Here is a 14500-nt window from a genome sequence, read left to right as displayed (position 1 = left end):
TGCAAATATAATGTATAATGTCGACATTCCGATGGAACAGTATGACTTACAAACATAGCGAGACCGATTGAGTCGATAGATATGTTTCATCTGTTGTATTCACGTCGTCTTATTATCATTAAAGACATTACCAATTCCGAAACATTTTCTGGACCTTCACGTGGTAGAAATAACATAATTGGTACCACTGGTATATCAGTGCAGTTTGCGGTATAGTTTTTTGCTTGGGAATTAAGTATTATTTGTATGTTGGTCATTTGCCTCTTAATCATGTCGTTGTTTTGTTATGTCAGTATTTGATAGATTTCTTTTCCAGATTTAAAACAAAATTTGATATCACAACCCAGCTCAATACACAATTATAGCGTGATCGAACAACACGGCCAGAAATCACCTTTAAATTGTAGCCAACAAAGACAAAATTCAATAATAAAATTTAACAATATTTATTATACAAAAGTTTGCAAGAAGTATTATACATATATTACTGTCAACTTAACTGTCAAAATATGAGGCCAATCTTTATCTGTATCCTGAAATCTTCTCGGGAATCCAATCAGAATATTACGTCCACTACTAAGGTCACAATCTAGTATAATGTTGTTTATAGAATAAAAGTGTCAATCCAAATGTCTATGATCTCTTAGTCTGAAAGTTTAACTTAAGTGTCTGTTTATATATAGATGTCACGGAAATCTCTAAAACACTCTAGAAATGGAAAGTCCTAGAATACTACAACGGAAGTTTCCAGAAAAATGTAGAAGTTTAAATATCGCATATTTTACTAGGATCATTCTGGAATCGTTATGTAAGTCAAATGGAAAGTTGAAATCATTCCATCAGTATCTGTGATTGTTCCAGTGATTTCTTAACTGCACAGTTACAAGATTATTTTGTAAACAGCTATCAGGCCACACAATACAAATTAGGCCAATTTAAATTAATACAATAATTACAATATAATAACAATAGCAAAAGTTCTACCTAACCCGGGGTTAAGGGTCGTTTTAGATTGGCAATGCTGAGTTTTAGGACTATAATTTATTGAAGGTGTCACAGTGTACAATATAAATATATAACAACTTTAGGGTTAATAGTTTGATAACAATCAGTTTTATGAACAATAATGTTAAATAACGTTCATAAAAAAAATCATATTTTTCAAATATCATTTAAATGCAGTTTCTTATTTTGAAATGGCTTAATATTTTATTGATCTGATTTATGATATAAAATTATATGAATAAAAAAAGTCTTACTTAAATAAACTCGGATTAAACGATCTAAAGAAATATTTATTGTGTTAATAAAATATATCTCATCTTTTCATCATCAAATATGAACTTGGATTATACCTTGTTAGCTAGAGCAAAAGTTATAATTCCATTAGTTCAATAAAATATGAATACGGCTTCCACCTCATCAAATTATTTCAAAGGCAAAATTTACAAAATGTATATGAAAAGACTCTCATTTAGAAGACTAGTAAAATCATTAACGCATAATCATTTTCTGTTTTTATCGATATTTTGAATTGTATTTCCTACATCACGTGGAATAACCAATACAACACCTACATTTTCAAAAAGAAGCTATTAAATTAAGACTTCCTTTACTCATTTCTTTTCTCAGCTTTATTCCAAGTGGTGAATTTGGACCCCCCCTTTCGTAAATTTTACAGACGCCACCACGATCTGGTTGACTGTAATAGAATATCTGTTACTCATGACGACGGATATGTTCCAATTGTAACATCTACAAACTGGTCCCCTTTTCCACAAATGTTACCTACAGAATGAAACGTAGCAACGGGTTTGTAATAGCATGCACAAAACGATTAGTAAAACATGTGGAGCACCTGAGATCACACCCGTTTATTGATGGGTTTAGTGTAGCTTATAAAAAAACTGTTTACAAAACTTTTGAATTTTTGAAATACTAATGCTTTTCTACCTCAGGAATAGATTACCTTAGCTGTATTTTGTTTTTGGTTTCAAATTAACACAACCAATATCAAAAGTCTATTCGTCTGCCAATTTCGAGTTAGTTTTTGGATTCATCATCACGGGATAACGACTCCCTCTCTATTACTCTGGTAGTATCTTTGCAACTCCTATCATACATGGCAAAGATCTAAGATAGAATAAGATCTTTATTAGGTACACCATGTAGATTTTAGTCATAAAGGTATTCAATGTGTTGTACATGTGTTGCAAATGTTTTGTTATGAGTTTTCTGTTAGGGAAGCACGAATTTGATAACCTTGTCCTTTAATCTATTTAAAGAGGCTTAACTGGCTTATAACACAAAGAAATATATTTCCAAAGATTTTAGAACCATGAGTGCAAAAGCCTTAACTGTTCTGTCATTGTAAACTTGCCCATTAATATTTGTGCAATAACAACATATGTTATTGCCACTATAAGATCCCTCTAATGGATACAGTATATTTTTTTTGCTTTTCTTAACTTTTATTTCTTTAGATGGAAGCATATCAATCACGTCTATTGAACATGTCTAAAATACATTTGAATTGAAACAACGAAAACATTAGGCTTTTAGATACAGTGCAAACTAGTTTTGTATTTCAACAAAGCATCATTTAAAATCTCCAAATTGAAAGACGGGATTTTCCTTCTTTTAAGTCATTGCTTTCTAGACAATGATGAAGTAGTTACATTTGTATTTGTATATATATATATTATTCATAGCGATTTGACAGTATGGAAAATATGTATTCTTGTTTTGTTCTCGGATTTTATATGTTTTATTATTATCTCCTTATTAAATGATGTCTCGAAATTCAATTGACACAATGTGTCACTTCCTCAAACACTTTATGCTAATACATAAGAAAAAAATGCTATGAGCCCAGTCTCCGTGTTGAAGACCTTACTTTGACCTATAATGGTTAACTTTTATAAAATGTGACTTGAATGAAGAGTGGTTTCATTGGAACCTATACCACATCTTCTTATATCTATTAATTCTGTGAACCTGTACTATATTATAACTGTTTTATACAGCACAATGATGTGATCTGTTAATGCCAAAGATTTCTGTAAAATCATCAGTTCAACCAAAATATCGATCAATCAAATTAGATGGTTTGAATGCATATAACCTAAAAGATTTTATTATTTTGAAATTGATAAACAAAATAAAAATAACACGATAACATAACATTTTTCAATTCAATTAAAGCAAAATTTTATTAAGAAAAGAAAAAACAAACATAAACGGTACCAATTGTCTGCACCAGATGCGTGTTTCGGTAGTCAATATCTCTTCAGTGATGCTCAAGGCAAAATATTTGAAAATACAAAGCTTATTTAAAAAAAGATAAGTGGAGGGGTAGACACATGAGGTGTATCAATATCTCAACTCACTAGCGACATGTTTACACAAAGATAATGGTTAGATGTTACTTCACGTGATAGAGTGAGATGTCAGATATGAAATCTTGTGTATAAATAAAATTTCGATTCCTGAGTATTTCATTTCAAAATGTCATATTCAAAAACGTTATAAACTACAAAGGATGATTGTTTGACTTAAAATGTTAATTAACCAATTTATAATGGTCTTGTAAACCTGTGTTTAGACAATGTTAATGCGATCAGTGAGTAATTCGTTTCCGTCAAATGCGAATATTGATAAGCCTTATGAAAAGAATACCTAAAGGTTCTTTCCATTAGTGCAAGCCTTATTTTCAATTGATCTATGTGTTTGTATATGGTTCTTGACATGTCTTAATGTACATGTTCTCAACCAAAAGAATATTTTACCAGTACCATCACTCAAGTAAACAAGATTAATTCTAATTACAAAATATTAGTTTTTCCTGTAAAAGGAAATGTATTAATTTCAACGATGTAATCAAGTCTAGTTAAAATCTTATTTTTTTCTTCAATAAACGTAATCCTGCAAAATAAAGAGATGGAAGTGTTTCGTCATAATTTGGATAAAGAAAGTACAATTTTGACCAATTTTCAAAACCTTGTATTCGGTTGCAACTGAAAATGAAAAAAAGTTATTTCGAATCTTTAAATATTGATGTATAGCAAGTTAATTGCTGATTTATGAATTTTACAAACATTAGTTTAGTTAACGTTGGTAAATGTTAATTTTCATTTCTAACTTTGATAGAGTTATGGTATTAGTGGGGATTTTACTGCTAGTGCATTATCTTAACATTCTTCAGTTTAATTACTGTTGAAGTCAAGTCACATTTTCGTTTGTTTTCTTTAACTATCAATTGTTATTGTTTTAATTGACAGCGTGATTTATGGTTACTATATTTGAAATCAAAACTATACTAATAAGAAGTACCACTTCATTTCAAACTTATAAATCGCAAACTGTCTGGAATGTTACGTAACAATTTTGACGTTCTTTAATCAGTATTCACTCGTACATTTGTTGACTATAGAATCTAAATCCTAGATTTACAAATTGCTTTTCTTGCTAATACGGGAGGTCAAGCTTATTATTGGATAGTTTTGCGTAGACTTGCCACCACAGTCATGTTAATATTGATAAATTGTAACCTTATGGCCAATGGTAAATTTGCCGTAACTTGATAACTCTCTGCTGTCAAATTAAGATGTAGTCCAATCTAAAGAAATGATGTTCCTTTTCAGTGCTTGGGATATTTATTGCAATAGCAAATATTAAATGTGTAGATTAATTTCATACTTGAGGCAAACACAGCGCCGTTACATAGAATTAGGGCTAAGGTTACGTTTTCTCATAACTCAGACGCACAAATAATATTTTCGCTTATTGATTTTAGCTTTATCTCTTTCTATAATTCCTCACTATTTACTTTGCTTATTAGACCTTTGGATCGATTTATATCCGAATAATTTTCTATGCAATTAGATCGTTGATAAATTAGATATTGAAATCAAAACCTTAACAATTTTATTCCTTTCAGTTTCCTCAATGTTTGTACAGAAGTTTGAGAGCAAGACAATTGTTGGAACAGTAATCGAACAACAACACATTATAGTTAAAAACAAAGGAGTGCACAATTTCTTGTTTAGTTCCTTCTTTCAACTGAAATTTAGCTACGAAAAATTCATAAAAATAAATAGTTTTTGCCATTTGTGCTTTTTTTTTTTATTTCAAGAAACAGGCTTCCATATTAGAATTTATATTGTTACAGTAGAACAGTTTGTATATATCTCAATAGTAACTAGGTGATTTGAAAAGAGAGGATTACCAAAATGTTTTACACTTAGTCAGCTGTTTTTTGTGCCTTTCCGTAGATAGTAAACCTATCAGTGGATTAGTGCCCAGGGTATGATAGAAAGAGGCACCATTTTTTCATTTTCTGTTCATCTCTTAGCAAATTTCTGTTAAGTGGATTTAGATGCAGTTGTGGATTTATCAACCTGAATTTTAGACATTTCTACCTTTGGATGTAAAGTTTAGTTTTATAGATATATGCCAGAACAGATATTTAACATGTATTTCAATGATCATTGAACACAGAAATTTGACAGTACGAACATAGTATGTCTTTGGGTGTTTCTGATGAAAGTAAACCCAGAAAAGCACTTCGGACGCAAGACATGATTTAACGTGTTGTTTTCAATTTTTTACTGACATGGGGTCTACTCAATAGTACATGTATTTGTTTTGAAGCACAACATTTAAGAAGTTTAAAAACGTTAATGTGATACGCTATCATTTTAAAAACGGTTGCTCATACACATTTTACCTTCATGCAATATTGTTATTTTCAGTCAAATATTTCATCTATATGATATTTACATTCTATGACATTACTGATCATGAGGGACCGAATTAAAGAATTTGGTCCACTCATTGATAGAATTTTAGAATTTTGAAAGTATGTGTACATGTTATTGTTAATTATTTTCATGGTGAAAAAGATTGTCTCAATACTTCGCCATTAAATTGTTATCGAACACAATAGAACATTTATTGACAGTTATGTACAATTATGTTAGTAGGCCTACGATTCATACTTCGATTGAAAAGACTTAGATTTATAACTAAAAACATGAGTGACACAGAAAACGTATAATGATTGCCTTAAAAATTTCCATTAATGTGTAATTTTTTGGTGCTTGAGATAGGTCACCTTTAATCCGTCTTCGTTCCGTAATAGTTCATATATCGTTATTTTATATAAGCTCTTCAAATATTGTTTCCAGTAAAGAAAATCAATACTTTTAATCTTGAATCTTATGTTTTTGTTAATGAAGTAAGAGAGTCTAAGAGTCTCTTACGTAAATTAATTGAGGTCCGTTTATATTGCTGCAGTATATACTGATGATCGAGTTTGTGTTTATAATCGTCCAGCAGTATTTATTGTTGATTGAATATGCAAAATATGCTGAATGTAGGTTATTAAGTCTGGAGTGAATGATACTTGAATGCAAATATATGAAACAGAAATTTTGGAAGCATCATCGTTTAATTGCTTGGATGCGTCATTTGATGATAAATTTCAAAGTAATATCATCCAAAATAACGAATTTATTTAGCTCTGATATCTCTGGAGACGGTTATTTTGTTAGTATACGGTTAATTTAAATAGATAATCAATAAATAAGAAAATTAAGAAACATACCGAACTCAAAGGAAAATTCAAATCTAAAAGTATGTTATTAAATGGCAAAATCGGATGCCCAAAACATTAATTCGATGGATTTTTCGGTTTTTGGTGCTGTTAATTACGCTAACCTTTGCTGATGTCACGAATTTGTGCGTACTACTTTCACTACGTTTTTTTACAATTTCAATTGTACAACATTTAAGAAATTGGATAATCAAATAACACTTTCACACTTGTCTAAGTTAGCTATAAATCAAAATTTAAACCATATGTATTTCCTTCGAAAATGTGTGTACCTAGTCATGAACATGACGGTACTCTTTCAGTCGTTATGTTTGTCGATATAGTCGACTAATTGCTTTTTGACTATTTTCCCAGGATTAATTGACCAAATCCTCTTTTTGAGTTTACCCTTGAATTATTGTTACCGATGTTTTTGTTCATATTTCAGTTGGTAGTAAGCTAATATTGCCAAAAAAACACAATATGACCGAACACGAATTTCTTGCATGGTGGAGCTTCTAAGTGCAAGATTTTAACAAGTTTCATCTTAATATTTTCCATAATATAAAAAATAAAGCAACTGTGTTAGCTTGGAGTTTCTTCTACCTAACGTTTTTCTATTGATGTTCAATGCTTCAGGCTCCTGTCTTATAATACCAAAATCGATACAATCGAACCAAATGAGAAAAAAAATCGGCAACAGTTGCGTAAAAACAAGCGTAAAAGGAATAGATTTCCAATTTTTGCATTATCATTAAATAACGTTGTATTCGGTATACCATGTCACAGTACAAAATAATTAGTAACAGCTTAATGGATTTACGACTATTTGACAGTGGTTTACTTCTGTTGCCTTTATTGTATGCTACAGAAGCAAAGAGCTCATTTAAAAAAATGCATGATTCTTTAAATGGGAAAGTAGGAAAATACAACACAACAAAACTTATTTATGAACGTATAATTCGCGGGAAAAGAAATAAACCAATGAGTATCGATTAGAATGAAATTATGTAAATAAGAAACAATATTGTATAACTAAAAGCTTTGGCTCAGGATACCTTTAATAAAAGTGATGAAAGTGTATTTCCTGAAAAGGAATTATCACTTACACAAAACGTACTTTTCAGAAGTAAAAATCTTATATCTGATTTACCTAATCATTGTAAGATATTGTTATCCACGGGAATGAGTAATCAAGAAACTAAATTTGTCATCATTTGTCATTATCACTGCTAAGAATGCATTAGATAAGACCGATCAACAATTAGATTGTATTCATTAAGGGCAAAACTGCAGGATGTGTTATCCTTCCTTTTTAGCGGTTCATTGTTTTTCGACATCCAGTGTACGAACTTACTGTGTAAAGTACTAAATGCCCTTTGTCCAGACCTGTACAAGTATTCCAATAAAGATGTTGTTACAATTATTTGAGTTATTTTAGATATTTAACTGCAAAACTGACTGCAACAAAATCATATGACACCATGGCCAGTAAAAATAATCAAACAAATCATGTTGCATATAAAACTCTGGAAAATTCAAAATTATTTTCTTCTACTTCTACATGCACATGTCTGAACACGGCAAGTTGGGTTTTCTATTTTAGTATCTTATCTAATCATTAGAAAAAGACGGATTAGTAATATAAGATCTTGAGTGTCAACACCACGCCGATGTCTTTAACCCGATACATAAACCCCACACATATATTTATAATGAGTATATTGATAATATTGTTAAAATTAATTTATGAAAAAATACAAATTTCTCTGATTATAGCACTACACTGTCTTTTGAATTACATATAAACTGTGTATGGCTCTCGATATTTGATTAATTAGAGTTAAAAATGCATGAAGACACTTAAAAATCTAGACATCCGGCCTTGGTTATCTAAGAGGATATAGGATTACTTCGGGGTTACAAATATGGTGCAAAAAGATGCCATTTTGATTATTTTAATTTTCAGGTTCCTTAAACTACACTGTTTATTAGATATTAACCAATACAACGTTATTCTTAAATAATTTCAACTTTTCGATGATGTGAAAACGGCCTGATTTTCCTATTTTCATATGAAAGTGTTGTAATCTATATATTGATAAGCCTCTTTTATACGATGAGCAATAAATAACACCATGAAAAGAACATGTCAATCTGTCGGGTTCATAAATGTTTTGATTTGACAGTTGAGCTATTAACTAATGGTAAATAGGCAGCTGACCAGAAGGTTAAAATACATCAATAAGCGAACTAATGAAAACAGTTTGTATAAAAATATTTGATTACGAAAATGACTTACTTCATGTTACAAGAATCTGATTTTCAAATTGAACGTTGAATGTTACCGAGTCTCTGTAAATGCAACAATCAATGTACAAAATATATATTCTTATGTTAGAAATAAAATATACAATTTTCCTGTATTTCAATTTAAAAAAAAACTATTAAAGGAAGAAAAAAAATACAAAACATTCAAAAATAAAACATTGTATAACCCTGTTTTATTGTAGTTTCTTGTTTGTGACGCTTACTTTTATACCGATCGAAGATCAAATGAGTAATTCGAGATTACAATTGTTTAACAGTGGCGGATCCAGAACTTTTCCTACGGGGGGCCCGCTGACTGACCTAAAAGGGGGGTGCCGCTCCAGTCATGCTTCAATGATTCCCTATATAATCAACCAATTTTTTCCCACGAAAGGGGGAGCCCGGGCCCCCCAGGGTGTATAACACCATTAGTTTAACACTATAGTTCTACCTTTCCATGATTGGTCATTGGTTTTCTAATTCTTTTCTTCAGTTTTTTTTTTCCTTTTGTGGTATTTCACTTAAGATAATTTACAACTTTTGTAGACATCTAACAACTGAGTCCTTGACATGCAACATATATACTTCGCTTATATTTGACTCTTTGGATACTTTTTGATTTACTCCTTTTCAACTTAATAAATAATATCATAACTAAATTAATTCAGATGATAACTTGCAATTGACTATTATTGCTATAGGACAGTTGCTAAAAATCAAAATTAAATGGCTAGTCCTTTCAAGCAGCTAAATAGATCCTCATTTTAGTTGGGTCTTAATTGCCATATATTCATGAATGAAAAAGGATATCGCGTAAACACAAATACAATTTATTATAGTATTTTTCTGTGTTTTTCTGTTCGGTATTTGAAATGTTTTTGTTTATCCATATTCTGTCGATTTACGATTGAAATACTCCTTTTTTATATTAATAAGGTTTCATTAAGATATGAAATATTAATAAGGAACAGAAACGTATCTGAGGAAACAAAACATAATTCCGGTCTCACGCTTTACCGATTATTTAACTAAGTTTTGTACTTTACGACTCTATAGATATTTTTTATGTGTTCACATGTATGGTTAGCCTTTTTAAATAGTGGTTTTGACATGTCCATATATATCTGATGAATAGGTTTTGTACCGGTTCATTCTATCACTTGGTCGGTATTTGTGATAAACTATTAAAATTGATGTTCTTGCAGTTCAGTGTTTGTCTATGGTTCATGTATGTCATATTTGTTTTTCGTAAAACAATTGTTTTGTTACAAACTAGGCCGTTTGTTGTCTGGTTTGAATTGCTTCATATTTTCATATAGGGCTTTTTTTAGCTGACCATACGGTATGGGTTTTCCCATTGCTGAAGGCCGTGCGGTTGCGTATAATTTCTTATCAACTTCATGCGAATAGTTTTCTCATTGACAATATTGATTCCACGATCCAAAATATGATGACTCCTGATCCACCAAGTAAAGTTATTTTATCCACATAAGGATTATTTTGTTGGAATAATTTACTTTTCTGTTATCGTCTAGATCGATGATACCTCTTCTTATTGACCAATAGTTTCCAAGCGTTTTTTATTTGATTTTGCTTAATGATCTTGGGCTTTATTTTTCAAAATGTGAATTTTAAAATTAATGAATTTTTCAATCTCTTAAGCATTGATGAGAATACAGCCTTTTAACTCTTTTAATTACGGACAATAAAAAGTGGCCACAGTCTAAACTATCGTGATTGAAATTGATAATATTTAAACATAATAACTAAGCCTTGAAATCAGGAAACATATTTTGGCAGATCATCTTTTTGAACAGATACATCAATTAAAGTACACAAAGTTGTGTTAACTATATTAGACACGATATCAATTTATAAGTAATTGTCGATACTTTCATAAATTACTTCATCCTTCTTTATTTATTTCATCTAATTTTCACAAGTTTTTTTTCGGTCACTTTGATTGTTTTTATATATGTTTTTAATTTTAGTTGTTTAAAATAACATTTCTTATTACAAATGGATTTCATAACAAAGTTAAAAAATACTTCAGAATGTAAAACAAATACCTTGACATAAATAGTATGGAATATTTAAGCTTTTATCACGCAGGTTATAGTTAGACCAGTACAACCTGAAAAGGTTAAATAAGTGTAAAACAGTTTCGATGATAAAAATGTACCACTTAACTATAACCAAGTAACTCTCCGATTGTGACGTCGTGTCTAAATTATCTAGTTTAATATAAAATTGGAAATTACCAAACGCTTAACAATAACTTTAACAGATTATTGAATTACCCCCTTTCAAATTTGGTTTTATTTTTAATTTTGTATACGTAAGTTACTTCTATTCTTAATTTTGGATGGGTTCTTTTTGTGTTGCTTTGTTTTATTGTGTTTTCGTATGATTTCTTTCCTTAATATTTCTTTGTATTCATTTCAAGTATTGTTTTACAGTTGTTGATTTCACCTTTTTTTTTGCTTGATAGTAAAATTTTTTTGTATAAAATGGTCGATTTCTTGTTCACATAAGTATTTCTTACATATGTACTCACACATCGAACATTTTATCAGGTAAGTTTTATGGAAATTTCTGTAAACTGATGGACAATTATTGTTTTACTCATCATTGTTATTATAATGGATTTTTATGCAACTGTCATACCATTGACAGGTTAGCTAACTATTAAACCAGATTTAATCCACCGTTTCTACATAAAAAATGCCAGTACCAAGTACTCACATATCGAACATTTTATCAGGTAAGTTTTATGGAAATTTCTGTAAACTGATGGACAATACTTTTTTACACATCATTGTTAAATAATAAGAAATAAGAAATATGATAGTTGTGACCATTGGTTTTATGTGTATGAGCTTTTCATTTTGACATTTGTTGAAGGTCTTCCCGTTTTTGATTTTCACCGGAGATCGGCATCTTTGTTATTTTATTTTTTATATACGTTACAATCTTATATTGAAACTTGATTCTCTGCACAATTACATTTGTTGTATTTTCTGTTTTTTTTTTTTTTTCTGATGCACTTTCGTACTATTCTTTTAATTTCAATATATTCTTATTTGATATCTCCTAATCTGAGCATACTTGATGTAACAGTACATTGTCTAGTTTTGAATGCAAACAGAGATCTTATACAACATCTTAAGCTGATTATCTTTATTTGGAAATAATCAGTATAATATGTCATTTGATGTTATATTTTGTTTCCATTTCATATGTTACGTTTCATAAGATCCAATCTTGTTTGACTGGATTATAAGTTCTTAGATTCTACTTCTCCAGTCATGCAATATTCACGAATAAACCATCAAGTAAACATTATACGCACGACAAAAATAGACAAACAATGTACCAAAGTTTCAGGTCATTTTGAAAGAAAAAAACAAAATCTTTTTTCACGCAAATGACAGATAATTGCAATAAATGATATATGTTTTTGTAAAATAATTTTATCGTTAGTATTTATAGCGGATACGGCTGTACATAGATTCACTTGATTGTATTCTGATAGCATTGAAACAACGTCATTCAACTCAACTCTTAGACGGTTTCCCCCCTACTGCATTGCAAGCCTCGTGAACGTCAACAACTTATTTTTAATGCGAAATTGAGGTAAAGACCTGATACAATTAGGTTTATAATTACCTCAAGTAACCTTCTGTAGGTTAAGTTTATGTGAGGTTTGTAATTATAACTGCAACTCCAAGTAAATACAAAAAGGCAGACACAATACCGACATTGATATGTTGGTTTGTCTGAAGCTGAGAACGACTTTTTTACAATCTGATCTATCCTTGGAAAAAAATACATTATTGTTCTTTAGGGAAATGAAATCGTAGCAGTGACAACTAAATTGGTAGCTGACACTTCTACATTTATACATTGTCTTGGATTTTTACAAGTAAATTAACTGGAAAGACTGACAAAATGTCTCTTTATCGTTTCCAACGTGTAAGACATGTTTTCTATCTCCTTTAAATCAATTAGATTTGCAAAGCCATGTAGAATAACTATACGCTGCCAATCGTGCATCACCAATATAGTCTAGGAGTCTTGGGGAATAAGTAATAGTTGTCATGTTTATAATCTTGAAGTAATCTATATACATATTATAAGACACTGAACCATTAGCTGTTGAGAACAATCTGTGAATGAAATTGGCATATTTTAGAAAGCTCATACTGTTGAAATTTGTTGCTTTAACACGTTTTAATGAATAAAGCGTTTGGAACTCCACATGATTGTAATGCTTCTAAAACTCACAATCAATGTATATGATTAGATATTATATTTGAATGAAACCACTGTAATTTACTTCTTTTCATCGTTAATGATTAAATTTTAGTTTGTTTCAAGAACAAATTTAGAAAAAAAGCGTTTTCTTTGATTCCTTTCGATAATTTTGGTTTTTTTTTCTATTTCCAATCTGAAAATATTCCCTCTTTACTCCTAAGACAGACTTGATTTGTGCTTATAGAAAAGAAGAAAAATAATAATGGTAAAGTTCGTTTATTTCATATAAGAAATAACGCCTATGTCCTGTCACTGAATAACTTCTACGTCATAGAATCTTTAAATATTTGTCAATAAAGACATAACTGACAAGAGTGTATGTTTCTACTAAAACCATACACGCTTCACAGTCGATCAGTCCACATTTTTTTAACATTTGAAAATGCCTGTACCAAGTCAGGTATGACAGTTGTTGTCCATTCGTTTGATGTGTTTTGTCATTTAGTTTTGCCATGTGATTAGGGATTTTCCGATTAAATTTTCCTCGGAGTTCAGTATTTTTGTGAATTTACTGTATCTATAGGTTACACTTCAGTAATATAAACAATGCAATTTCCCATATGAACTCTTTTTACTACTTACACTGTACAAGTTTACTATGATGTTTAGAAAAAAATACCTCCTAGAATGAAAAAAAAACCCAAAGATGCGCTTCTTTTTATTCAAAGGACAAACATGGGGCTGTTTGACATACTTCTATATTTAATTGCCTCAAACATGTAAAAGTTTAAATATACTCAAATCCGTAACCACCGTTCATTTAACTTTGATCTTACTTAGAATTCAATTAGACCGCTATCCATAAAAACAACAGTTAAACAGGTGTTCAAAAGACGCAAAATTCGATTGAGACCAAAACGAAATCCGGGTTACAAGCTTAAACCGAGGGATACATATAAACAATAAGAGGAAAACAAATAAACAACAAGAACACTGAAGTGCAACAAAAAACTAACACCAACTAGTCCATTTGTATTTTTACAGGTAACACAAGTTGTGTCTCTAAGAGATGAAGCCTAAATATCATATCTGGAAACCAGCAGGTTAAAAAAACAAATATCTATGAATTATCAATTTCTCCCCAGAAGAGTTGTGGCCTGTAAAACATATGTACTTAGTAATTACAAAGTACAATCTTTAGCTACCATAAAAGTGGTATTATCTGTACTTCGCTGATTTTGTCTTTTTCTGATAGGAGCATTATGACGGTCAATGGATTTGCATTATCGGTAAAAGATTTGGACATAGGCAAATTATCATTGCTCCCAATTCAAATCC

The sequence above is a fragment of the Mytilus galloprovincialis genome, chromosome 8, assembly GCF_965363235.1.
Source record: "Mytilus galloprovincialis chromosome 8, xbMytGall1.hap1.1, whole genome shotgun sequence".
In the NCBI taxonomy this organism is placed as follows: Eukaryota; Metazoa; Mollusca; class Bivalvia; order Mytilida; family Mytilidae; genus Mytilus; species Mytilus galloprovincialis.
Note: the sequence above shows the minus strand (reverse complement) of the source record.